The 27,291-nt window shown below is 44.2% G+C and overlaps 1 protein-coding gene across 3 annotated transcripts in view; it reads left to right on the top strand.

The window, feature by feature from the left end:
• cers6 (ceramide synthase 6) overlaps positions 1-27,291 on the top strand; it is a 291,866-nt gene that overhangs the window by 106,875 nt on the left and 157,700 nt on the right. The gene's annotated exons all lie outside the window — the stretch shown is intronic.

Genomic DNA, 27,291 nt, shown 5'->3' with positions numbered 1-27,291 from the left:
TGGCAGCATGAGAAATAGGCTTGAGTTGCTGTGATTAAGCCTGCTTTAAGTGTTGGAAGTGGTCCCACACATTACCAGCGTAGTTTTGATATTACTGTCGGGATTTTGAACCCACTCAGTCCACCCAGACATGAACCTGCCATGGGGATTCCCCCAGGGGTGCAAAAGTGAGTTTAGCCCCCGGAGGAGAGGGGCATGACCAGGCAGTGCCCTGGCAATACCCCTGTCATTGCCCCCTTGACACAGGTAGGCACCAAGACAACCTGGCAGCACCAATGTGGCAGTGGCAACCTGTGCCAAGGGGCAGTGCCAGGGGTGCCTCATGGGGTGTGGGGGATTTATTTATATGGGGTGGTGGCTGGGAGCAGACATGGGAGATGGGGAAGCCGGAGATAGCCTTTTGAGGTTGGGGGGAGGGGGGGGGGGTGGAAGGCAGGGGAACTATTGTGTGCCAGCAGTGATTATGGGGGGGTGTGGGGAAGGGGTCTGATGTTTGGGGAGAAGGGAGGATGCTGGCACTGACTGTTGGGGTGGGGGGGAGAGGTGCCAATTCTGATCACTGCTGGGGGAATTACTGAGACCTCCATGATGGGTTGGGGGAGGAGGATAATTCATATTCTGATCGGGGCACCCTTTAAACATAGTGCCCCGATCTCAGTGCAGCCGGGGTTGTGGGTGTGTTTAGAGCCCTCCTTCCTGCATGATGTTGTGAAACTTGCCCAGCTGTTTTCTTTGACAAAGTGTGGTATGATCCGGAGAGAAAACTGACCCACACGCTGTTTTTCTCACCAGAGCCAACACTGCCAAATTCTGGTATTGTATAAAAAGCAAAGGAATACTCGTGTTTCTCTGAGTGCAGTGATGATCAAACCAACTTGATTTGAATTGTCAATGCAGACTAAACTAATGAAATCAGTTATAGTTGCTTGGTAGTACTAAACTTAGGTATCCCTGATGAAAGAGACATTCTGTCAAAGCTTTTTGTCTTGTACTCATCAGAACTGATGCAAGAGTGCCAGCTTTCAAAGGAAACAAAGGTTTCTACTGCATGCGTAGAAAGAGGGTGCTGATTGGGGGGCATATCACCATGATTGATTGAGGTGTTGCTATGAATAAACATCAGGGAGCTATTGTACCCCATGTTTCTGTTTATTCAAAGTAGGTGCAATATCTGGACATATTCCTTTTGCCTGTAGGGGACAGGTCCCTGTCTATGTTTGTACATAGCTGATAATCTTGGCACACTTGGATTGTTGCAGAATTACAATTATGGGTAGCACAGTGGTTACCACTGCTGCCTCACAGCTCCAGGGACCTGGGTTTAATTCCTGCCTCGGGTAACTGTCTGTGTGGAGTTTGCACGTTCTCCCCGTGTCTGTGTGGCTTTCTTCCGTGTGCTCTGGTTTCCTCCCACAGTCTAAAGATGCGCGGGTTAGGTTAATTGGCCATGCTAAATTTACCCTTAGTGTCTGGGGGTTAGCAGGGTAAATAAGTGGGGTTATGGGTGGGATTGCAGTCGGTGCAGATTCAATGGGCCAAATGGCCTCTATCTTCATGGTAGGGGTTCTATGATTCTATGATATTCTACATCTAACGTTGGACATTGGCCAGAATTCTCCAGCCGTTCTCTGCCGCTGCTTCCAGCAGGAACAGAGAATTTGGCACTCAGCCATATCTCCGTACACTGCAGCAGGACTGGAGAATCCCAGCTGCAGGCGAGGTTGGAGAATCCGGCCCATTATGTTCTGAGCTTTGCAAGCGTGGGTTGGCTTAGTGTGGTCAGTACTAAAACAGTTGAAGGTACAGTTGTTGGATCATAGAAACTGATATTTCATGACACCCTATCTTATCTATGACAGGTTGCAAACAACATGAATTGGCCAATTGGTTGAACAAGTTGCTACAAGTAGCGAGATCTTGCTTCAGTTGTATTGGAGCTTGGTCAGATCACATCTGGAGTATTGTATGACTTTACTTCAGAAAGGATATTACTGTCATTGAAGGAATGCAACAAAGGTTCACCAGACGTGATCCCAGAATGGCAGGACTGTCTTCTGAAGAGAAGTTTCGCAAACTGGGCCTGTATTCTTCAGAGTTTTGAAGAATGAGAAGTGATTAGTCATTGAAACCTACAAGTAACTTAAAGTTTAGACAGGGTAAGAACATAAGAACATAAGAAATAGGAGCAGGAGTAGGCCATCTAGCCCCTCGAGCCTGCCCCGCCATTTAATAAGATCATGGCTGATCTGAAGTGGATCAGTTCCACTTACCCGCCTGATCCCCATAACCCCGTAAATGCAGGTAAAATGTTTCCCTTGGTTGAAATTCCCTTGAATTTCAAAATAAGGGGGCTATCATTTAGGATGGAGATGAGGAGAAATTTCTTTACACAGATGGTTGGTGAATCTTTGGAATTCTTTACCCCAGAGGGCTGTGGAAGTTCTGTCATTGCATATGTTTAAAGCAGAGATTGATAGATTTCTGATTCACAACAATGTAAAGGGTTATGGGGATGGTGGATATAAAAGGCATTGAAGCGTTGAATCAACCATGATTGTACGGCAGAGCAGGTTCAACAGGCTGAATGCTCTGCTTGCTGAACAATCTTGAGTTGCTAGGCATTACACTAACAACCAATTTAAGATTATCAGGTACACGCGCAAAGCAACTCACTTGCTAGAATCGTAATGTAATCGTATACAAGAACCTGTCCTATGCAGGCAAAAGGAATATGGCCACACATTGCACCTCTTTGAATAAACGAAAGCATGCGGCCAACAGCTCATCAGTGCACTTGCCATGACAAAGTCACAACGAATCAGAGCTGACTAGCCAACCAATCAGCACCCCTTTTGTCATGCGTTTTCAGTTGTTGTTTCCTTTATGAATTGGTATTCTTGCAGCTATCCTGATGAGTGCAAGATGAAAAGCTTCGACAGTATGTTGTTTTTTTTGGGGAACAGATCATCAGATGTGGATCACTATTTGTATAATCACAATGAAGGAAATAGCAGTCGGTGTGGATTCAGAAAGGGAAGACTGTGTTGACCAACCTCTTTGGTTTTATCATGGAAATTGTATTCTGATGACTACAACCCTCCAATGTAATCCTCTCCTCCAAAAAAACCTTTTGAAAAGCACAAAGGGTAATTGTTTAAAAGGCAGTGGGGGGGCGGGGTGGGGGTGTGGGCAAAGGGCAAGGGATGCGCGGTCACGGGGCTGGCCAGCGATTGGGAGGCCAGCAGTCAGGGCTACTGCGCATGTGCTGATCTCCGCTCTGAGAGATCGGCGCATGCGCAGTGGCCCACTCCGTGCTATGCTGATGACCTCTCTAGTGGGAATAGCCATACCCCCTGATTTTCAGGGTGAATCTCCCTGAGGCACTCTGCAATGCAGAGAGTGTGGGAGATTCATTTTGAAAATCCTGCTAAAAAAAAACAGCGGGAATTACGCCAGTTTTTACACAAATTCAGCACTTAGAATTATTTTGGGAGAATTCCAGCCAATAACTTAGGTGGGCTAGAACTTTGAAACAGATGAGTAATTAATTAAAGGACAGTAAGTAGCAGGGATTTGTTACTGTTGGGCTGGGAGGGAAGTGCTAAATGAGATGTCTTGCGAATGAATGTTGAGGCCTGTACTATTTTCTTATTTATAATAACAGCCAGGATTTTCTGGCCCCATCGTGGTGGGACTGCAGCAAGAAATTCAGCAGTCTCACCTAAAGTCCACTGACGTTAACCGTGTTCGGACAATCCCAGCTGGGCCAGAAAATCCTGACCAATGACTTGGATTCAGAAATTTAATGCAAGCTGAGCAAGTTCACCTACAATGCAAACTAACAGGGATCCCTGAATCTGTGGACAAATCTCAGAAACTACAAAATGAATTGGAGAAAGTATAGTAAAAAGTCTCGCAGAAGGTTAAAGTCCAACAGGTTTATTTGGAATCCCTCACCTGATAAAGGAGGAGCGCTCCGAAAGCTCGTGATTCCAAATAAACTGTTGCATTTTAACCTGGGACTTCTTACTGTGCCCACCCCAGTCCAACACCGGCATCTCCACATCATGGATAAAGTATGTTAGTTGGTAGCGCAATAGTAGATGAAATTTAATGTGGATAACTGTGAAGCAGTGCACTTTGGAAGAAGGAAAGGGATCACAATTAGTTAGTAAATCGGGAACCAATAAATGAGTAGTTTCTTGAAAGGTATGAAGTTTTTGCAGATGCTCAAGGTGTATAATTATTGCAGGAAAAGGACCAACAAAGTAAATAAATTTGTTGAATTATATAACCAAAAAAAATAGTATACACACCAGCAGAAGTTATGTTCAAGCCCCACAGTATTCTGTTCAGCTGAATTGAATTCTTGTTTAAAGTCAGTGAAACCCCAATGGTAGGGCAGGAAAAAAAACACCAGGCAAATCAATACTGTCAGAGCATTGAGAAATGAGGAAAGACTAGAAAACAAATTGACCTCGAAGCGTTGAAAGAAGGCAGCTGAGATGACTTTATAAAGACATACAATGCTAAATGGTGTAAAAACAGTGGATCTGGAAGACTACTTCAGAGTACATTTCATGGATCACAAAAAGACAGGGATCTGAATAGTCCCAGATCTGCACCATTGAGTTGGGGCTCCTGATCACCAGTGCTCTGTAGCATTTGGAGGAGGGCTGTTTGGAGCATAAATACTAGCATAGACTGTAGTTGGGCCAAATAGCCTGGTACTGTTCTGTACACTTAGTGTAATTAATCTCACCATATTTGTTAGCCCTCATGTAATACAGGAGGACAGTCCAAGCAGTGAGTGCAATATTTAAAAGCCAAGTTTGAATGAAGGTTTCAGCAGAGGTTGGACAGAGTAGCAGGTATATAGGTAAGTCCTTGGTTCAACAAGTTGACTGTTCTGTAGGCGCACTGATAGACCTAGAAAAAGATTGTTAAAGGACATTGCAAAATGTTACAGAAGAAGAATACGCAGTTCAAAAAAGACTTTCAAAACATCCTGAATGAGATTTACCAAATGGTTTCTACAGAAGACATAAAACACATGTAGAACCACATGGAAGAAGATGACACACCTTTCATTGACAGACCAGTGCCCCAGTATTCATTGAATTAGCAATAGCAAAGTAAACACACTGGCCACGATCTCTTTTCTTTCCTGATCAACCTTACCTTCCATATTTAGAATTACATAGCTAACCCTTCACACAATATTCTATTTAAAGAATTGTACTAACTACGGAGCTTACAGGATTCTGCACCACCTACCCGAAGAGCAATTTCTTTCATACAAACCTTTAAAGCATTGTTCCCACTTTAACATGATAGGAACATAAGAGCAGGAATAGCCCATCAAGCCTACTGCGCCATTCAATATAATCGTACATCTTTTCCCACACTATTCCCATAGCTCTTAATGTCATTGGCATTTAGAAATCCATCAGTCTCTATTTAAACATACTGAATGACTGAGCCGCCACAGTCCTCTGGGGGAGAGAATGTCAAAGATTCACGACTCTCTTAATGTTCTAATCATCTTGGTCCTAATTGGCTATCCTCTTATTTTGAAATTGTGTCTCCTGGCTCTAGACTCCCCATGATGTGGAGATGCCAGCGTTGGACTGGGGTAAACACAGTAAGAAGTCTAACAACACCAGGTTAAAGTCCAACAGGTTTATTTGGTAGCAAAAGTCACTAGCTTTCGGAACAGGCTGTCCCTTCGTCAGGTGGGTGGGAGTTCTGATTACAAACATTGCACAAAGACACAAACTCAATTTACATGAATAATGATTGGAATGTGAGTCTTTACAGCTAATCAAGTCTTAAAGGTACAGACAATGTGAGTGGAGGGAGCATTAAGCACAGGTTAAAGAGATGTGTATTGTCTCCAGACAGGACAACTCGTGAGATTTTGCACATCCAGGCAGGTTGTGGGGGTTACAGATAGTGTGACATGAACCCAATATCCCGGTTGAGGCCGTCCTCATGTGTGCGGAACCCAGCTATCAGTCTCTGCTCAGCGACTCTGCGCTGTCGTGTGTTGTGAAGGCCGCCTTGGAGAACGCTTACCTGGAGATCAGAGGCTGAATGCCCATGACCGCTGAAGTGCTCCCCAACAGGGAGAGAACAGTCTTGCCTGGTGATTGTCGAGCGGTGTTCATTCATCCGTTGTCGTAGCGTCTGCATGGTTTCCCCAATGTACCATGCCTCGGGACATCCTTTCCTGCAGCGTAACAGGTAGACAACGTTGGCCGAGTTGCAAGAGTATGTACCGTGTACCTGGTGGATGGTGTTTTCACGTGAGATGATGGCATCCGTGTCGATGATCCGGCACGTCTTGCAGAGGTTGCTGTGGCAGGGTTGTGTGGTGTCGTGATCACTGTTCTCCTGAAGGCTGGGTAGTTTGCTGCGGACAATGGTCTGTTTGAGGTTGTGCGGTTGTTTGAAGGCAAGAAGTGGGGGTGTGGGTATGGCCTTGGCGAGATGTTCGTCTTCATCAATGACATGTTGAAGGCTCCGGAGGAGATGTCGTAGCTTCTCCGCTCCGGGGAAGTACTGGACGACAAAGGGTACTCTGTCCACCGTGTCCCATGTTTGTCTTCTGAGGAGGTCAGTGTGGTTTTTCGCTGTGGTGCGTTGGAACTGTCGATCGATGAGTCGAGCGCCATATCCTGTTCTTACGAGGGCATCTTTCAGCGTCTGGAGGTGTCTGTTGCGATCCTCCTCATCCGAGCAGATCCTGTGTATACGGAGGGCTTGTCCGTAGGGGATGGCTTCTTTAACGTGTTTAGGGTGGAAGCTGGAGAAGTGGAGCATCATGAGGTTATCCGTGGGCTTGCGGTACAGTGAGGTGCTGAGTGACCGTCCTTAATGGAGATGCGTGTGTCCAAGAATGCAACCGATTCTGGAGAGTAGTCCATGGTGAGTCTGATGGTGGGATGGAACTTGTTGATATCATCATATAGTTGTTTCAGTGATTGTTCACCATGAGTTCAAAGGAAGAAAATGTCATCGATGTATCTAGAGTATAGCATTGGTTGACGGTCCCGTGCGGTGAAGAAGTCTTGTTCGAACCTGTACATGAAAATGTTGGCGTATTGAGGTGCAAATTTGGTCCCCATGGCTGTTCCGTGTGTCTGGATGAAGAACTGGTCATCGAAGGTGAAGGCATTGTGGTCCAGGATGGAGCGGATGAGTTGTAAAATTGCATCTGGAAACTGGCAGTTGTCGGCGTTGAGTACAGAGGCAGTTGCAGCAATGCCATCATCGTGGGGGATGCTGGTATAGAGTGCTGAGACATCCATTGTGACGAGAAGTGCTCCTGGTTCAACTGCTCCATGTGTGCTGAGTTTCTGTAGGAAGTCTGTAGTGTCGCGACAAAAGCTGGGGTTCTTTGTACAATGGGTTTCAGGATGCCCTCGACATAGCCGGAGAGGTTCTCGCACAGGGTCCCATTGCCCGATACGATGGGACGGCCGGGTGTGTTTGCCTTGTGTATCTTTGGGAGGCAGTAGAGATTTCCAACACCGGGAGTACATGGGATGAGAGCACGGAGGGTGCTCTGAAGGTCCGAATCAAAAGTCTTGATCAGAGTTGACAGGTGTGTTCTTTGGTCGGATCTACGGGTAACTGTCTGTAGTGTTCCTCGTTGTTCAGTTGTCGGTACACTTCTTTGCAGTAATCCGTTCTGTTCAGTATGACGATGGCCCCTCCTTTGTCTGCTGGTTTGATGACAATGTTGCGGTTGGTCTTGAGAGCGCGGATGGCGTTGCGTCATGCTTGGGTGATGTTCGGGGCTGTCTTGTGAGTGCGGCTGATGAATTTGGTGTTGACGCACCTCCTGACGGCTTTGGCATACACGTCAAGTCAAGGGCAGCAGCCTTCCGGAGGAGTCCAATTCGACTCTTTCCTCTGCGGATGCACTGTGGATCTCTTTGTTGGCTGTTCCGATTCATTGGCTGTCTCATTGTGTTCGCTGTTGGCCTCTTGAGGTTTGTGGAAGAACTCCCGCAGCCTCATTTGCCTGATGAATTCCTCTGTATCCGCTGCGAGACTGATGGGGTCCGTTTTGGTGATGGGGCAAAAATTGAGCCCTCGGCTGAAAACTTCGATTTCATCTGGTTGCAATGTGTAGTCCGACAAGTTGAGAATGGACTTCCCTGTAGTGGTACTGTTTCCTACTGTTTCCTACTTGGTTGCTGCTGGTGGTGATGCCGAGTTTCTCAAGTTTCCTGTTCTTGGTGTGCATGTAGATGGTGTAGTTCCTTTGTCTCGTCTGCTTGGCAGAGTTTCGCAGCTGGTCTGCGTCCTGAGCACAAGTTGAGAATATGGATTCTATCTTGGTTTCCAGACTGTGGCGTTTGCTGTAGAGCTGGTGTATGAGGTGGTTGAGGAGTGTGAGAGAGGTGCGACGGCAAAGTCTCTCAGCGTAGTCTGTGTTTTAGGTTGACCTGAGTGGGTTCGTGATCTGTAGTCCTTTCGGTATCTTGTCTGCTTTCTTGCATCTTTGTAGAAACTTGATGTCTGTGTCGATGTGCATGATCTTCTTGCAGATCCTCTCCACTTGGAGCCGGCAGTTTGCGGTGTCGATGGTAGTCATGATGTGGAGATGCTGGCGTTGGACTGGGGTAAACACAGTAAGAAGTCTAACAACACCAGGTTAAAGTCCAACAGGTTTATTTGGTAGCAAAAGCCACTAGCTTTCGAAACAGGCTGTCCCTTCGTCAGGTGGGTGGGAGTTCTGATTACAAACAGGGCACAAAGACACAAACTCAATTTACATGAATAATGATTGGAATGTGAGTCTTTACAGCTAATCAAGTCTTAAAGGTACAGTCAATGTGAGTAGAGAGAGCATTAAGCACAGGTTAAAAAGATGTGTATTGTCTCCAGACAGGACAACTAGTGAGATTTTGCACATCCCAACCAGACTCCCCAACCAGGGGAATCACCTTACCTGCATCTATCTTGTCTATCCCATTAAGTATTTTATAAATTTCAATGAGATAACCTCTCATTCTTCGAAATTCCAGCGAGTATAGGCTCAATTTCTGCAGTTTCTGGTCCCACCATCCCAGGAACAAGTCTGGTGAACCTTTGTTGCCCTCCTTCTGTGGCAATAATATCCTACCAATGATAAGGGGACCATAACTGTACACAGTACCCCAGGCGGGTGTAACTAAGATTCTATATGAAGCAAGACTCAAATCCTCTTGCGATAAAAGCTAAAATCCCTTACATCAGTTGTCTGATGCCACCTGGGAGACAACGCACTCCTGAATCACTGTTGCAGGAGAAATGTGCACAATGTCCATAAGATACAGGCAGTGGAACAGGGCACATCCAAGATTGAAGAACTCACCCCCAATGAAGAGGGACTTGGAACTATACTTTAACCATGGAAGATGATGAGGTTGCTGGCACAGTGTCCGTATGTGGTTAGTGGGTACACATTAACTCCATACCTGCCTTGTACCATCAACATCCCTGGACGCACACCTATGTACATTTGATCTACTACCAGGAGAGTAAGGAGCCCCTACCATTTGCAAAATAACACAGATCTTTCTCATTGCAGTAGGGAGGTACAGTCCACTGTTATAGAGCAATCTAACATATTCTATAGCAAGTATGTGGACATTTTCCAAGTTCAGTATGTAATTTACCGACATAGGAAACCAGCACTGAAGTGGATGATCAGCCATGACCATACTGAATGGCAGAACAGGCTCAATGGGCAGAGCATCAGAAAATTTGAGCCCTCGTCCTGAGGACTAATCACGCACCCACCCCACAACCCAGAACCAGACTGGCTTCAGGGCTAGACATGGAGGAGGTTGCTCCATATTGCACAATGCTAACAAATACTCGTGCTGTTGTAACTTAACTGTGACACCTCACCTTCCTTCTCATAGCACCCTTAACCAGAGGACCCTGCTCTGTCACAACTCCAGAACTGTATACCAATATATGATCCTCACTGCATTCACTTACATACTTAGCAAAGTGCTTTGGGGGGGCGATTCTCCCATCTTGCTGCGCTGATTGTTTAGCGCAGCGGGATGGGAGATTTCAGCAGGGCTGAATTAGTGCGATCCATGCTGGGAATCAGGCCTTGAGCGCATCTCCCAGTGCTGGATATCTGGTGCTGTCAGCTCTGCGAACACAGTGAACTCAGTGAACTTCCACTGAAAACAATCAGCGTGAATTACTCCAGTTTCCCCGTGAATTCGACACTTAGAATTGTTTTGGTAGAATTCCCCCATAATCTGTAGCTATAGTGATGGAAAATATTTATTACATGCTGATAATCATCTTAACATATATGAAGTTATGCATGCTCCTGAAAAAATGCTTGAAGTTGCCAGTATGATACGGAAATATTAGAGTCTACTTGTGATATTGTCACGTCACGTGATTTATGGTTCCTTAGAATGTGTTTTAGAGACTTGAAGTTTGTTCTATTTTTGGTACTAGAAGTGGAGTGAAGGGTTAATATAATGAATAACAAATTCTGAAATTGTTGTTAGCCTAATAATTTTTGTCAGTCCAGACAGGGTGTAAGCCGAGCCAGAGGCATCATACCATTACTCACATAGCAATTTAAAACTTGGCATTGGAAATGGGTAAGCGTGAGCTGATAACAAATGTACATTCCAATCATACAGATCTCAAGCAATGTGTTATGTAGCTCAGATTGATGTACTTTTTTGCCCAGTGATCTCTAATTTTTTTTATGGATGAAGTGCGGTGGAGAAATTATAGTTTCGGGAGCTGCAGTCCAAGTATGACACCAACATATTTTATGATTGATTTGGCTTCGTTGCTTACTGCAATCTAGCTGTTCAGGCCTACAGTACTCTAAAACCTTCATTTGATAAAGGCTCCGTATGTAATAGGCAGCATCCTTACACAGCCTTTATATTTGAGCAGTTAATTAGAATAAAGTCAGGTATTTTCAGCAGTCCTATTTTGCATCGTGTTGCTTGTGGGGTTTTCAAGAAGGACGTTGAATGCACCTTTTTCATTAACTTATTGAAAATATTGCTTAACTGGCAATCCTCAAGTGAGGACGATGTAAAAGCCCTTTTGCCCTAACGTCATGAATTATTCAGTCAATAAATTAAGTTACTTAAAATGAACTGCTGACTTTCACAAGCAGGTTTACCTTGAAATCATTTCAAAAGTACTTTAATATGAATAATTAGTAAATTAAAAAGCAGCTTTAAAAAGTGAAATTAGCTGCAGTCAGTTAAGATTTCTATTGGGAGACTGACGCGTCATTTTTGTGCTTATATAAATTACCACAAAGCATTGCTCTATGTTTTGAATTTATTCCCCAACAGTAGCAGATGGCCAATCCATGAAAATAATTTATAGGTTTGACTGTCATTTTTTGTATGTCTTAAACGAGGATGTTTGGCCTTTCCAAGGCTCCTCTCGTGGATCACTACCCCCCCCCGGTACAAAGTGACTGCTGGATTTCCTAAATTACAATAGCGATCAAAAGTACTTCATTGGATCTAAAGCACTTAGATGTTTCCTGAGGACATGAAAGGTACTGCATAAATATGTACATTCCCTTTTCTTTGCTCAGATCCACTTTGCAAATGTTTCAGTTCATTGGCAGCCACAAAGCTGGTCTCATTTAGAAAAAAATTGATATTTCATTACTGACTAATTTATCTTCTGGAAACTTTTGACACCAAGATAATTGTATCTTAAGCGGTTCATGTATCTGTTGCCCATTCCCTGCAGCTCTGGTTGAGATGACTGGGAACCTTAAATCATTTTTAATTCATTTATGGGATGTGGGCGTCACTGGCTACACCAGCATTTATTGCCCATCCTTATTTGCCCTTGAGAAGGTGGTGGTGAGCTGTCTTCTTGAACCGTTGCAGTCCCTGAGGTATAGGTACACCCACAAAGCCTTTAGGGCTATGTTTTGCGCTCTTGGCTATAATGGATGGAAAGCATATGTTTCATTTGACAAGCATTTAATTTATTTTTATTTGCCTACCAAATAACAGCGTAGGCAGCAATTATTGTTTTCTCACATAACCATCGTGATAGCACTTCAAAAAGTGATTCATTGGTTATGTAGTGCTTTGGAACATTCAGAGAATGTGAAGGGTCCTCATCATCTACAAATTTTAGAGACCAGGATGAGTTATAAGAGATGCTCATCAACTCCTTTGGTAGGTGGGAACAAGATGGCAGAAGAATTAAAAATCCCATCCCTTACCACAACTATCCTCATTTCCACTGATATTCAAGTTGGCACCCCAATGCTAAATCTTTCCTGGCCTTCCTCTTGGATCGCCTCCACCTCCCAGTCCTTCAGGTAAATTGGCCTGGTTTACCTAAAGGCCTGGGAGGGGGAGGTGATCCACGAGTTGGGCTGCATAGTCGAGATTGGCTGGGCCTCAAGCTGCTTCCAATGGGTGAGTGTACTGACTTCTTTCCATCCAATGGAAGCAAACACTTGTAAATATACAGCATAGATCCATTTAAGATCATACACCACTCACTGACATACACAGAGGGCCAAAGAGACAAGTGTAGCACGATACATCAGCAGGGATGTTCTAGGCAAACTAAATTAATGTTCTATATCTTTACTAATTCAATTCCCTATGCCATTATTTACAAAAATCATTAAAAATAAACATATCTCCAATGTATATTGCTCTATCTCTCTGTAAGTGTCATTGCTGGTCTCACGTTTTCTAATTCTTTTTCTCTTCTTCTCACTCAATGGCCAAACTTTTCCACCATTCTCACTGGTGCGATCTTCCGGTCCTGCCAATGGTGACCCCCCTGCTGCGGGTCCCCTGGTGGCGGAGGGTGTGAATATCAGGAAAACTGTTGACAGTGGTTGGACCAGAAGATCCCGTCACCGGCCAATGGTAGGCTACCTCTGCCGCCATTAGGCACACGGCTGGAGAGGGGGAAATATCGCTCAATGTCCTTCACTTTATTTCTCCGTGCCTCTCACATGTTTTCCCGTATTGTTCTTTAAGTACCTCTCCATTTGGCTTTGACTTTTATTCTTTTGTTTTCCTTCCCCTTCTCGTTGTATTCCTTTGTTTTCTCTGTGTAAGGCACCAAGCTGGGTTTGCATGACAACACACAAATTTCATGACCTCTGTCTGAGCTTCCACTGCAGTGCTCAGACACCTGGTGGCTTCTGCTTATTCTGCAGTGGAAGTTAAGACATTGGCTCTCAGATGCTGCATTTTGGCTGGATCTGCAGTGCAGTCCTGGAGTTTACCCATGCTAGAAAGGCTGAGGAACAAACTCTGTGTGAAACCCTTTACCAAGTTAGAGCTGGAATCCTCCAGGCTTCAGTTTACTGATAAGGTAACAATCACCATTAAGTAACCAAGGATGTAAAACATTCACAATGGTCATTTTACAAGGACATACCTGAGGTTGAGTGCACAGGTTTGGCTCTGTGACTGTACTGTTTCCAAAGTTGGATCAAAGTTTTCATACTGTGGTCATTATCACAAATGTTCTAATCCCTTGGTGATACCTAGGTCACAACCAAAGAACCAAATTCTGAAGACAACCAACTTGTGTAAAAGCTCCTTGATGCATTGAATCAGAAAACAATCTTGCACTGCTGGCCTCCTGATGTAATGAGTCAGAAGCTCGTAATTCACCGCAATGACAATTAATTTCACAGTCCATCCCACTCAGGCATTGCCTGTTAATTTTGGGTTGGTTTCATCCTCAACTTTCTAATACAGGCATCACCTATGACTCACAGAGAGTTGTGGTCACTGCTGGGACTGCAGCAGGCTTGAACCAGTGAAGGTGGAGAAGGCCCCGGGATTAAAGTAAGTTTGTGGAGCTCACCATTACCAGTCAGGCAAGCCCTGGCAAAGTGAAGGGGGGAGTCATTGTGGAGGGCAGAAGGGTCTTTTAGCCAGGGTGGCCTTTGCCTGTGGCGTTGGGAGGGACCCTCCATAGACTACAGAGTACCCAAACATGGGCACCCTAAGGTCCCCCCCGCCCACCCCTGTTTTATCAGAGGGAGTTGGGAAGATGACAGACAATTCACCCCCCCCCCCACAGCCCACCCCCATCACCAACCCCCACCGTCTACATCCCCCCCTCCCCCCACTCCACTTCCCCAGAAAGCTTTCTTTCTTGATCCTTTGGCCACCTTCTCACCCACTCCCAAGGGCAGAATTAAATTCCGTGCAGTATATGCAAAATCATACAACGTACACATGACGATGATTAACCCCGGTGTGGCAGTGAGGATTTTTGAAAGCCATTCAAAAGCAGTGCTTCATTTATATAATTTATTCTCGTGGACTGGGAATAATGCTCTGCTGTAATCAGTATTTAGACCTGCCTCAGCTAATGCTCTATAAATATATACTGTGATCATTTCTATCGCGGTGACTCACTTAAATCAATTGCAAGGTGGATAACCTAATAAAAACCAAAGCTGGGGATCTATCTGCATCTTGAAATTCTACATTTAGTTTAAGAATTTAATATTAAGATATTTCAGATTAAGCAAGATTTTGGAAACAGATTAAAGCTTTTTCACACAAAAACACTGAGATCGTGAAACAGCTTCTACGTAAGTGTAGAATAATAAAAAATAATAATAAATAATAACTTGCAGTAAAATAAAGTACAACTTGCATTTACATTATGTCACTAATGTAAAACAAAACTCAAGACATATTGGGCGCAATCTTACCTGCCGTTCACACCACACGTCTGCTGCAGCGAGGTTGGAGAATTTGGTGTACAGCCATTTCTCCATTCGCTGCAGCAGGATGGGAAAACGCCGCTGGTGGTAACATTCCGGCCTTTACATTTAGAAATTGACTTGGGAATAGTTGGCAGGTGATGGAGGCAGAAATTCAGTGGGATAACTAAAAACTTGGTCAGTAAGATGGATTTTGAGGAGGCTTGCCACACTGGAGTGAAAGGGGAAAGGCGGAGTACCAGATAATAGGGCCTATTGAAGCTTGTTGCTGACACTCTGGTTGAACCAAATATTGGGGATGCACGAAGGAACAGAGAGAGAGAATTGAAGAGTGTGGGAGAGTAGGGCATTGCAGAGATAAAGATCAGGAAAAACGCTGAGTGATTTTGGTTGAATGTTTTGAATTTAATGAATTAGGAGTCAGGGAGCAAACTGGGTCAGCAATAATGAGAGTGATTTTGTTTTTCAAAATAATGTATGTTATTCATAAAATTAGTAGAATTACATACAGAACAGTTCAAGTGTGAAGTTACATAATGGGCAGTGTATATTAATTTCTCTCAATACACTTCATGGTACTCTGGGGTAGTATTTTCAATTGTAAATGTAGTATTTATAATTTGGGTATTGCTGAAAAAAGAGATTTTTTTGTTGAAACTTTTCATCTTGCACTCATCAGGACATTCACAAGAATACAATATCATGAAAATCAACAAATTTTTATTGTATGAGAAGAGAGCACCAATTAGCTGGTTGGCAAGTGGACTCTGATTGGTTAAGGCATTGCCATAGAGGGCTGCACCAGTTGATGATGACTGACAGTTAACTGCCAAGCATTGCTAAAGCAGATGCTAGTGTGATGTTAGGTATGTAGGCCATACATCCCAAAGACTGCTGGGTTGTATCAAACAGCATATTCTTCTGCTGTATGTGACTGGCATACCCAATGAACCTGTGCTTGCAAAACTCAAAGCAGTGTCCAACATTAAACATGACTCAGTGGTTGGACAACGAGCAACACTAAATAATCCTCAGTGTGCTAAGAATTATGCTGGAAAACAATTTAAGGTTGTCAGTCGGGCTTATAGCATGGTGCATTTGCGTGCACTGAAAACTACATTTATTAGTACACAGGAACCGATTCTTTGAAGATAGAAAGAACATGCACACACATTGTGGCCATTTCAGCAAGACAAAGTAAGTGACAGCTAATCACTGGTGTATTCCTCATGGTGATGCCTTGACTAATCAGAGTCAAGCTGCCTGGTTTAAATTTCAAACGATGTTTGGCATTTAACTGTCAAATCACGATCAACTGATGCATTCTCCATGGCAACACCTCTCCCTGTCAGAGTCTACGGGTAGTATTTTACGGCCTCGTTCGTCCCAAAACCGTAAAATCCCGCCCGAGGTCAACGGACCTTTCTATGGTCCGCCCCTCGCCCACTCCGATTCCCGTGGTGAGCAGGACGGTAAAATTCCATTGCACTTGGGCGGCACGGTAGCACAGTGATTAGCACTGCTGCTTCACAGCTCCAGGGACCTGGGTTCGATTCCCGGCTTGGGTCACTGTCTGTGTGGAGCTTGCACATTCTCCTCGTGTCTGCGTGGGTTTCCTCCGGGTGCTCCGGTTTCCTCCCACAGTCCAAAGACGTGCGGGTTAGGTTGATTGGCCGTGCTAAAATTGCCCCTCAGTGTCCTGAGATGCGTAGGTTAGAGGGATTAGCGGGTAAATATGTAGGTTTATGGGGGTAGGGCCTGGGTGGGATTGTGGTCGGTGCAGACTCGATGGGCCAAATGGCCTCTTTCTGCACTGTAGGGTTTCTATGATTCTATGACTTGCCAGCCAATCAGCATTTTCTTTTCATGCAGTATAAAGTTGTTGATTTCCCTTGCATCGTATTCTTGCAAATGTCCCGATGAGCGCAAGCCAAGAACTTCGACAAAAAAATCCCCCTCAAGTTGTGCTGCTAAGTGATGATTTTTAATTTATTACATCCCATTTGAAATATTCTGTGGTGTGTCTGGCCTGAAAGATTTTACTTGAGTTTCAGCCTCTCAGTATAATATGCCAAGTGGGCTCAAGGCTGTGGAGTTTCCTCATGGAGCCCTCACAGTGGCTGCCCCAAGTTTTTGTGCGTCCCTCAGTATGTAATCAGGAATATGCCTTCCTCCAGTACTCAGTCATTGACAGCACTGGAAGACCAACAGGTCGTTGGGCAGACCAAGGAGTGTCTTTCATGATGTTGATGATCTTCCATCTGCAATCGATGTTTGTCTCAGGGTATGTCATTGAGAATGGCCCGTGGAGCAGAGAATTCTGCATTAGAGAGCTGCTCAAAGTCAACCATCACAAAAGATCATTGCGCCTTTGTCCAGACATTCTTGCAAAGGCACATTCCAGGGAAATGTATGACAGTCCCCACTGAAGCCGCCTCAAGGATATTGTGCGGTGGTGTCATGACTCTGTATGTACATGAAGGATCTGACTGGGATGGTCATTCCCACCACCAGCCAAACAATGTCTGGGTGCTCACTTTAACATTCTGGTGGTGAGGCTTTCTGCCAAATGACTCCGACAGTCTATTCGGGAAACCATCCAACACAATCTACCATTTCCTATTCTCACAGGACTTTGGTGAATTTTGGATGGACCACTTCCTGATGGACTTGTGGTCAGCAGTCTTCTTCTGAACAACCTTTTCCACAAGGCACTGGTGGAACTTTATAGAACATTCTGCAGCAAGGTGGTCAAATCCTTTACAACACTGGGGACAATACATAGCGACATTTGGTGTTTGCATACTGAGAATCTCGACATAACTTAGTGCAGCCACATACGTGTCCATCAGGATTGGTTCAATTTTTCCTCCTTTATCTTCAGATTTGTACATTGCATCCCTGCTCATTTTCAATTGCCAGATGAAATGGAAGATGGTTTGAGTGACTGCTAAGGCAGAAAAGCAGGATATGAGAGTGATGAGCAGGCAGGAATTAATGCTGGTAATGAGGTATGCCCGTTTATGAAAATAGACAGGAGGCGCCCTGTGAGAGTGGGCAATAATCAGGTTTAAGTGTGACAGAAGGGTGAATAAGGGCTTCGGTGATGGAGGTGCCAAGGAAGAGGAGGAAATTGAGGAAATTAGCTTTATCGTACAAGTGGAAATGAGCAGTATTTTTGAGAGATAGCTTGTGGGGTTTGATAATTTGACTGTGTTGGTTAGGATGCCCATCTTTTACACAGTCTGATTCAACCAGAGTGAGTGAATGAGGAAGAGGGGGGGAGCCTATGGCAAGGGGGCATTGTTTGTGCCAGGGATTGTCAATAGTTGCTTTGAACTTCTCAATTTCCAGCCAAAGGAAGTTGTGTCTGATCCATGATTTGATGTTGGCCAACCAGTCTGATAGAATAGAGTTAGTTCTGTTGTCAAGCAAAATAGTGGAGAGGTAAAACTGAGTGGCACTGGCCTCGATAAAAAAGCTGACCCCCTGATGTAAACGAGCTGATGAGCAGTATGATAAAACATGCTATTGATTGTACTGATTCCAGGGCACGATGGAGGTTGAGATAGCTACGTCTTAATCTTCAGCTACAAGTGTAAGAGCAGAAACAAAATCCAGTTCATAGAAATTAGTGAAGTAGAGGAGGGAGTTTGAGATGTGTTTTGATGGTGGGAAAATCTCACGGTGTTTTTACAGTAGCTGGATAATTAAAGACGGGATAAATATCACACATGAATACAGATTAATAAATGTGTTAACAAAGCTTGGCAAAGTTTGTCTTCTGTGGAAAAAAAAACATTTTTTGGATCAAAATGGGTCAGTCAGCAGATACCTTAAAATACGCAACGCAAGAATTAGGAACAGGAGTAGGCCATTCGGCCCTCCAGACCTGCTCTGCCACTCAATATGATCATATGCTGATCTGATTGTAGCCTCAATTACATCTTCCTGTCTGCTCCCTGTAACCCTCGAATCCCTTGTTGATCAAAGATATATCTAACAAAGCCTTGAATGTATTCGATGACTCTACCTCCACTGCATTGTAGGAAAAAATGCTACAGCCTAATGACCCTCACAGAGAAAAGAAAATTCTCCTAATCTCAGTCTTAAATGGGAAAGTCCCAATTTTTAAACGGTGCCCCCAGGTCCTAGTCTCAGCCATGAGGGAAAACATTGTGACAGGCATCCACCCTGTCCAGTCCCCTCAGAATATGTTTTAATAAGATTACCTCTTATTCTCCTAAACTCAAGCCCAGCCTGTTCAACCTTTCCTCATAAGATAATCCCTTCATCCCAGGAATCTGCCATGTGAACATTCTCTGAATGGTCTCTTATGCAATTATATCCTGTTTTATTATACCTATCAGTATTTTAGTATTGAAGGCAATTCAAATAAAAGTGCTAGATAAAAGTGGGGGCGGGGAGGGGAATCCTCCAGGCCCACTAGCTCGTACAAGCCCCTCACTTGACCTGGCATGATGGATCCTGAGTGCCCAAGAAGTACAACCAACCCCTCAGCAATGAGAGGCATTCTCGCCCCCCAGCCCCCCCACACCATACAGTCATGAGGCTTTTCTGACCAGACCCCCACTCAAACACCTTTCCCTTCAGGCCCCCCCCCTCCACTCTGGCTCCCTTCCTCCTCAGACCCCCCACTCAGCCTCCTTCCCCCCAAACCACCTCACTCAACCTCCCTTCAGGCCACACACCTTGGCAGTGCCAATAGTGCACTGTGCTGATACCCTGGCCTGGTGCCTAGGGCCACAAGGGGGCTCAAGGAGGTAGGTCCAGTGGCCATTTGCCCGCCTGCTGCTGCCAGGCTGCAGAGGACGGGTCCCTCAATGGTCTCGGGGTTTGGTTTGATTGGGCTGGGGGCAATGGGTTGACATCGCCACTCTCCATCGGAATGGGGTTTTTGTGGCTGGACTGCCCCTTCCAGCCCTGGCAGATCTGAAGGTCACGCCTGGAATGTTGATTTCAGGCAGCCCTGTGATCAACATCTGCATTCTTGCCTGTCAGCTGTGAAAATTCCGGCGTGGCCAGGTCACTTTAATCTCCATGCCCCCCAGTCCCCTGGCAGGATTTTAAATCATTGCAGCACTTCATTCTGCAGCAGTGATTTTCCTTTTTCCCTGTCAGATGCTCCGGATGAAAGCATATCCCTTTGAAGTTCTCTCACAGACAGGAGATGTCAACTTCACCTGGTACGGGTTCTGTCTGCCCAGCTGTGCACTCAGCCCCAATATATGCACACAGCTTTGATTTGAAGTTGCTGAGGCTTCCCAGCAATCTTTAATTGCTGAAACCCTCTCCATTGCATTTGAAGCCTTGGATCTGTAACAAATTCAATGTGCAGTGCCTCGTAAAAGATTCAAATGCGAACTCAGTGGATTTCTATCACCTTCCAGCCACCTGTGTTTATTTTTATTTCCCTTCACGGTTGGCTGTACCTCAGGTACCCAATTGATCCTGACCGCAATGTTGACAGAGTCTAAGCCTGATTAACAGTTTGTAGGTTTAGACAAACATGACATGAGGTGTGCAACCATGGAAAAGAGTTTGGTGTGATGAGTGAGCATCCACTGAAAGCTTCCAATAAATGCAAAATTGGTGTAAATCAATAGGTTTATAAATGGTGATCCATTTAAGCTGTATGTGAACTTGTCGGTGATTTGGTATCATTCTCAAAACAAAACAGTATTCATTTAGAACGGAGTTATTGCTTTTTACTGAATGATTCGGGAGACAAAATAGCCACATATTTCTGTCAGAAATGTTTCTCATCTTTTCAGTCACAGTGATTGTCCACAGACTTTACTGTGCAACATAAACCTTGAACAGTAACCTTCTGTGAAACATTCTCTGAAACTCTGCAACACTTTTCACTTGCTCAAAGCTGCACTGTTTCCAGTTTAGATGCATAATTATGCTTCTTTTTATGGTATGATAATGGAGGTAGTTTTAACTAAAGCAACACATTATTGGTTCTGTCTTTCATTTTCTGTTGATATTCTTGAACTGCAGTTCTTGGCGATTTTCTTTCTTGCCCTAGAGAACACTTGCTTTTGAATTACCAAATTTCTCATTGCTGAATTGTTGTTTATTATTGAGGAAACGCTAAATAGACTGAAAGTAATGATGAAGCAAAGCTGAGAGGAATATAGAGCGAAATTCTCCAGCCACACTGGCCTAAAAGCCGGAAATTACCATCAATGGCGTTTCAGATTCTCCGCAACCCGCCCGCTAAAATTCCAGCGGGCGGGCGGGTTGCAGAGAATTCCGGCCATAATCTGAATGGGCTGCAAAAAGAACAAAGAAAATTACAGCACAGGAACAGTCCCTTCGGCCCTCCAAGCCTGCACCGACCATGCTGCCTGATTGAACTAAAACCCCTACCCTTCCAGGGACCATATCCCTCCATTCCCATCCTATTCATGTATTTGTCAAGATGCCCCTTAAAAATCACTATCGTATCTGCTTCCACTACCTCCCCCAGCAGCGAGTTCCAGGCACCCACCACCCTCTGGGTAAAAACCTTTGCTTTGTACATCTCCTTTAAATCTTACCCCTTACACCTTAAGCCTATGCCCCCTAAAAGGCTGCTAAAAGATACAGACAGGTTAAGTGGGTGGGCAACAATGCAGTATAATGTGGGGAAGTGAGAACAGAAAAGTAGAGTATTTTTTTAAAAAGGCTTAAAACTTCTAAATGCTGATCTTCAGAGGGTCTTGGGTATACTCATACAAGGAAGACAGGAAATTAGCATGCAGTTACAGGAAGTGATTAGGAAAGTAAATGGCATGTTGGCCTTTATTGCAAAGAGACTGGAGTAAAAGAACAAGGAAGTATTTCTATAATTAAACAGTATTTGGTAAGGCCCACACCTGGAGCATTTTGCGCAGTTTTGGTCTTCATATTTAAGGGAAGATATTGTTTGGAGAAGTGCCTTTGTGCAATGTGGCCATAGGCTCGGCATAGTCATGTAGAATCATAGAATCACTACAGTGCAGACTGTGACCTCTGATGTCAGCCTTCACCTATAAAGGCTTGAGAACAGAAGTCATTTCATCTGGCGCGTGGAACATGATGTCGTGAGTATGCAATGAAATTCAGTGGATTTTGGTAGCTGTAAGAGAGCCAGCAGCTGTCAGAAACAGTAGAGAATAATTAAAACTTCAGTCTGCAACTTTGTACAGGACATTGGTCACTGGGTGAGTCAGTAAGGCTTTGAATATTCCAGTACCTGTTCCTGTGGAAATGAAGACAGAATCGAAGGTAAATTGGAAATTGTTCCCATCTCAATTGCAAAATGATGAAATTGCCAGAGGGTTAAACAAGAAACTTGAACAAGTAAGAATAACAACACTGTTATTTATGCTGGGGATAAAGTGCTATAAGCTTCATTACACCCTATACACACGGAGGAACATAAAAGCCCAGCTTGTAAAATTTTAGAGGTCTTAAGGGCCTACTTTGAGTCCTCTATTAATATTACTTATGAATGCTACATGTTCAATGTTAGAGTTCAGAAAGTGGGGGAGGACATTGATCACTATGTGACTGCATTGAGGCATCTAGCTGAATCTTGTGAGTTTGAGCAACTGAAGCATGAACTGATCAGAGATAGGATTGCCTTTGGAACGAGAGATTGTGCTGTGAGAGCACGTCCGCTGAGTGAAGAGAAACTTGCTCTCAGTAAAGCTATTGGCATGTGTAGAAGCTCTGAAGAGGTCAATCATCAGTTACAGAGTATTTGTGGGAGAAGTGGTGAGGCTTTGCACTCTGCCGAGGGGAAATTCAGGCCTTGCAAGCACAAGGCAAAGGAGAAAAGGGATAACTATTTGCAGAAGGGCCAGAAGAAAGATCATGGCCATAGTACTGGATATAAATATTGCGGAGGACCCCACACAAAAGAAAAAGGAAGCATGTCTAGCATGAGGAAAGCTAACTGCAAGAAGCTGAAGCACTTGGCTTACAAGGGTTTTGCTGGAAAGAAGAAAAGTAAGCCTATCAAAGTGCTGGGCTTTTGTGTCTTAGAGAAATGGTGCAGACCATGTAATATTTCTATGAGTAATAAGGTAAAGTCACCAGATGACCCATTCAGGGCGAGAGCTGACTGGAGGTGATTTGACCTGAGGATCGCCACACCTCAGGCATGGGGCATGGTTGAGAAGGTGGGGCCTTCATGAATAACCTCAGTCAGTACGGGAATTGAACCCACACTGTTGGCGTTGCTCTACATCACAAATCAGCTATCCAACCAGCTGAGCTGATGTTGCCTGTCTACCATCAAATCTTTTAATGTATTTTCCCAATCCACCTAAACCAAACTGCCTCTCATAGCTTCATAGTTTCCTTGGTTCGGATTTAAAACCCTATTTTCAAAATGAACCACACACTTTTAAACTTAATGTAAAATTCTATCATATTATGGTTATTATTTTCTAAAGACTCCTTTACATCAAGGTTATTAAGTCTTTGCTTATCACTTAATGCTAAATCTAAAATAACACAATCCCTAACACAAAAACAGAAAATTCTGGAAAATCTCAGCAGGTCAGGATGCTAGTCCTAGTCCTGCTGAGATTTTCCAGTACTTTCTATTTTTGTTTCAGATTCCATCATCCGCAATCATTTGCTTTTATTTAACCCAATCCCTTGTTGGTTCTTCAACCCATCTTGGACACACTCCAGGAATTCATCCTCCACAGCTTTATTGCAAATTAGGTTTAGCCAGTCTATATGTTTATTGAACTCACCCATTATTACTGCACTTCCAATCTTACATACAGCTCCAGTTTCCTGATTTCTACTGTACTGAACATTACCCCTACAGTTTTGTGGCCTATAAACAACTCCCACCACTGTGCTGCACTTTGCTGTTTCTTAACTCCACCCAAACTTATTCTACATCTTAATCCTTCAATCTAAGATGCTCTGACATGAATGTACTCATCACAACTCCTATTATAGCACCACACCACCTCCTTTTCCTTTTTGCCTATCCTTCCTAAATGACGATTATCCTTGAATATTCAGTTCTCAGTCTTGGACAGCCTGCAATCACAGTTCTGCAATGGCAATTAAATCATACCCATTTACCATATCTGTGCCTTCAAATCATCTATCTACCTTACTGTGAATACTGCATGCATTCAGATAACTTTGTATTTCAACTTTGTCTTTTTGACATTATTCCGCCTTCTGATCCTAGCCTGCCTTCACTTCATCTGCCTTCTAATTTCACTTACTACTTTACTTCCTGTTATCAGTTTGGCTTTCCTCTTACCTGAGCTCCGTCTCAGGTTCCCATCCCTCTGCCGAAAGAGTTGAAACCTTCCCCACAAGCACTAGCAAATCTCCCTGCGAGGATGTTAGTCCGAGTCCTGTGAAGGTGCAACCTGTCCATTTTGTACAGGTCCCTCTTGCCCCGCAACCGATCTCAATGACTCATAAATCTGATGCTCTCCCTCCTACACTAATTCCCAACCTCATGTTCAATTGTCCTCCTATTCCTTTGCTCACTAGCATGTGGCATACGGAATAATCCTGAGATTACTGCTTTTGAGGTCCTTTTAAATTTCGTCTAAAATCTGCTTTCAGGATCTTATCCCTCATTCTACTTCGTCATAGTTACCAAAATGGACCACAATATCTGGCTGGTCACTTTCTGCCAGAAGAATGTTCTGCAGCTAATCTGTGACAACCTTGACTCTGGCAACAGGAAGGCAACATACCATCTTGAAGTCATGTCTAAGGCTGCAGAAATGTCTGTCCATTCCCCTAACTAATGAATCCCCTATCACTATTGCTCTTCCACTCTTCTTTCTCTCTTAGGTGGGATTTTATGGCTCCATTCATCCCAAAACCATAAAATCCCTCCTGAAGTCAACGAACCTTTCTATTGTCCACCTCTCACCCGCTCCGATTCCTGTGGCGGGCAGGGTGGTAAAATTCTGGCCCTTATCAGCAGCGGAGCCACTCATGGCGCCACAGACTTGGCTGTTGCTGGACCCCTCCATGGAACCATCACCCTTACCAGCATCCAAAATGGAAAACTGGTTAGTGAGCGAGATTGATTCAAGAGGGCTCCTGCACTACCTACTTGGTTCTTTTGGATAAGTCAACTCGGCTAGAAACCAGAGTTACTTAGTTACCTATTTAACTAAATACATCTATATTTAAAAAAGATATAAAAAGAAGCATTATTATGCATCTAAACTGAACTAATTGAAGTCAGATTATAGTATGGAACAATTCTCACCCCAAGAGGACAAACTAACCCGAGTGTCCTTATCTGAGGAAGGATGGCCTTGCTATAGTGGGAGTACAACGAAGGTTTACCAGGCTGATTCCTGGGATTGCAGGTCTCTCTTATAAGGAGAGACTAAGTCGCTTACGATCATATTCACTGGAGCTTAGAAGAGTGAGAGGGAATCTCATAGAAAATTATAAAATTGTAACAGGGTTAGACAGGGTAGATCCAGAAGGAATGTTCCCAATGGTGGGGGAGTCCAGAGCTAGGGGTTATAGTTTGAGGATGAGGGGTAAATGTTTTAAACTGACGTGAGGAGAAATTTCTGGTGAATGTGTGGAATTCACTACCACAGAAAGTAGTTGAGGCCAAAATGTTGACTGATTTCAAGAAGAAATTAGATGTAACTCTTGGGGTTAAAGGGATCAAGGGATATGGGGGAACAGGGTGGGGGGGGGATTCAGGATATTGAATTTGATGATCAGCATGATCATAATGAATGGTGCAGCAGGCTCAAAGGGCCGAATGCTTCGAGTTTCAGTGTTTCTATGGGTGCTCAATGTAATGAGATGTAAGAAGCATTGCAGATCCAAATAATAGACAGTCAGCAAAATCTACTCGACTCAGCTGCAACAGGTCAAAAGCTTGGACTGGTAACCATCCATGTACCAGAAGAGGTTTGCAGTGTTTCACAGAAGGTGGGATTTTCCAGCACTGACTTTTAACGGCTCTCGAAATGTTGCCACCTCGCCCACGATGATGCCTGTCAGTGTTGAGGCTGAAAATCTCAGCCAAAGTCTTTGACTACTGAACATATTCCTGGGATGCCTTCCTAGCGAACATCAGCTTGAAGTAGATAAGCATGTGTGATCAACTCCACATTTTCTGAGGAGATGCCCTCAAGTCCCACTTGGAAGGCAAGATAGAGGAGCTTGAAAAGATAGAAGTAATCAATAAAATGACAAATTCTACAGACTGGATTAGCAGCATGGTGGCAGTGAAAACATCTGCAAAGCTGAGACTGTGTACAGATCCAAAGGACTTCATCTAAGTCCACTACCCGATGTCAACCATCGAAGACATTTTGCAGCAACTTGCCAAGACAAAGGTCTTTACCACCCTAGATGCCAAGGATGGATAATGGCAGGTGAAGCTGGCTATGTTTCCTGACTATGTTCTAGAGAAGTCTCACAACACCAGGTTAAAGTCCAACAGGTTTATTTGGTAGCAAACACCATAAGCTTTCGGAGCACTGCTCCTTCGTCAGATGAAGTGGAAATATGCTCTCAAACAGTGCAAACAGACACAAAATCAAGTTGCAGAATACTGATTAGAATGCGAATTCTACAGCCAGCCAGGTCTTAAAGGTACAGACAATGTGGGTGGAGGGAACATTAAACACAGGTTAAAGAGATGCACAACACAATAAAGATGTGCAAGACTGTTCTCTTCCTGTGGGGGAGCACTTCAGCAGTCACGGGCATTCAGCCTTGGATCTTCAGGTAAGCGTTCTCCAAGGCGGCCTTCACGACACACGACAGCGCAGAGTCGCTGAGCAGAAACTGATAGCCAAGTTCCGCACACATGAGGACGGCCTAAACCGGGATCTTGGATTTATGTCACATTATCAGTAACCCCCACAGCTTGCCTCCTGGGCTTGCAGAATCTCACTAGCTGTTCTGTCTGGAGACAATACACATCTCTTTAACCTGTGTTTAATGTTCCCTCCACCCACATTGTCTGTACCTTTAAGACCTGGCTGGCTGTAGGATTCGCATTCTAATCAGTATTCTGCAACTTGATTTTGTGTCTGTTTGCACTGTTTGAGAGCACATTTCCACTCCATCTGACGAAGGAGCAGTGTTCCGAAAGCTTATGGTATTTGCTACCAAATAAACCTGTTGGACTTTAACCTGGTGTTGTGAGACTTCTTACTGTGTTCACCCCAGTCGAACGCCGGCATCTCCACATTATGTTCTAGATGCCATTTGGGAAGTACAGAGGGCTGTGAATGCTGTATGACATTTTTACTGTTTCAAAAGAGTATCAACGCAGACAGCATGAGATAGTCAATGATCTTCCAGGAATGGAGGTGATCGAGGATGATCTGTTCGTCTATATATGTAGAGATATGATGGAAAAAGTCATTGCTGTCCATGATCGGAATCTAGTGAGACTGTTAGAGAGAGCTGATCTGATAAGCCTGAAACTGAATAACAGAAAACTGCAGCTGAAGAAGACTGAAGCCAAGTATGTGGTTTATGCATTGATAGTGAAAGGAGTTTGC

Source organism: Mustelus asterias, chromosome 14 (genome assembly GCF_964213995.1).
Source record: "Mustelus asterias chromosome 14, sMusAst1.hap1.1, whole genome shotgun sequence".
Classification (NCBI taxonomy): Eukaryota; Metazoa; Chordata; class Chondrichthyes; order Carcharhiniformes; family Triakidae; genus Mustelus; species Mustelus asterias.
This window is presented reverse-complemented; position numbering and strand designations above follow the sequence as displayed.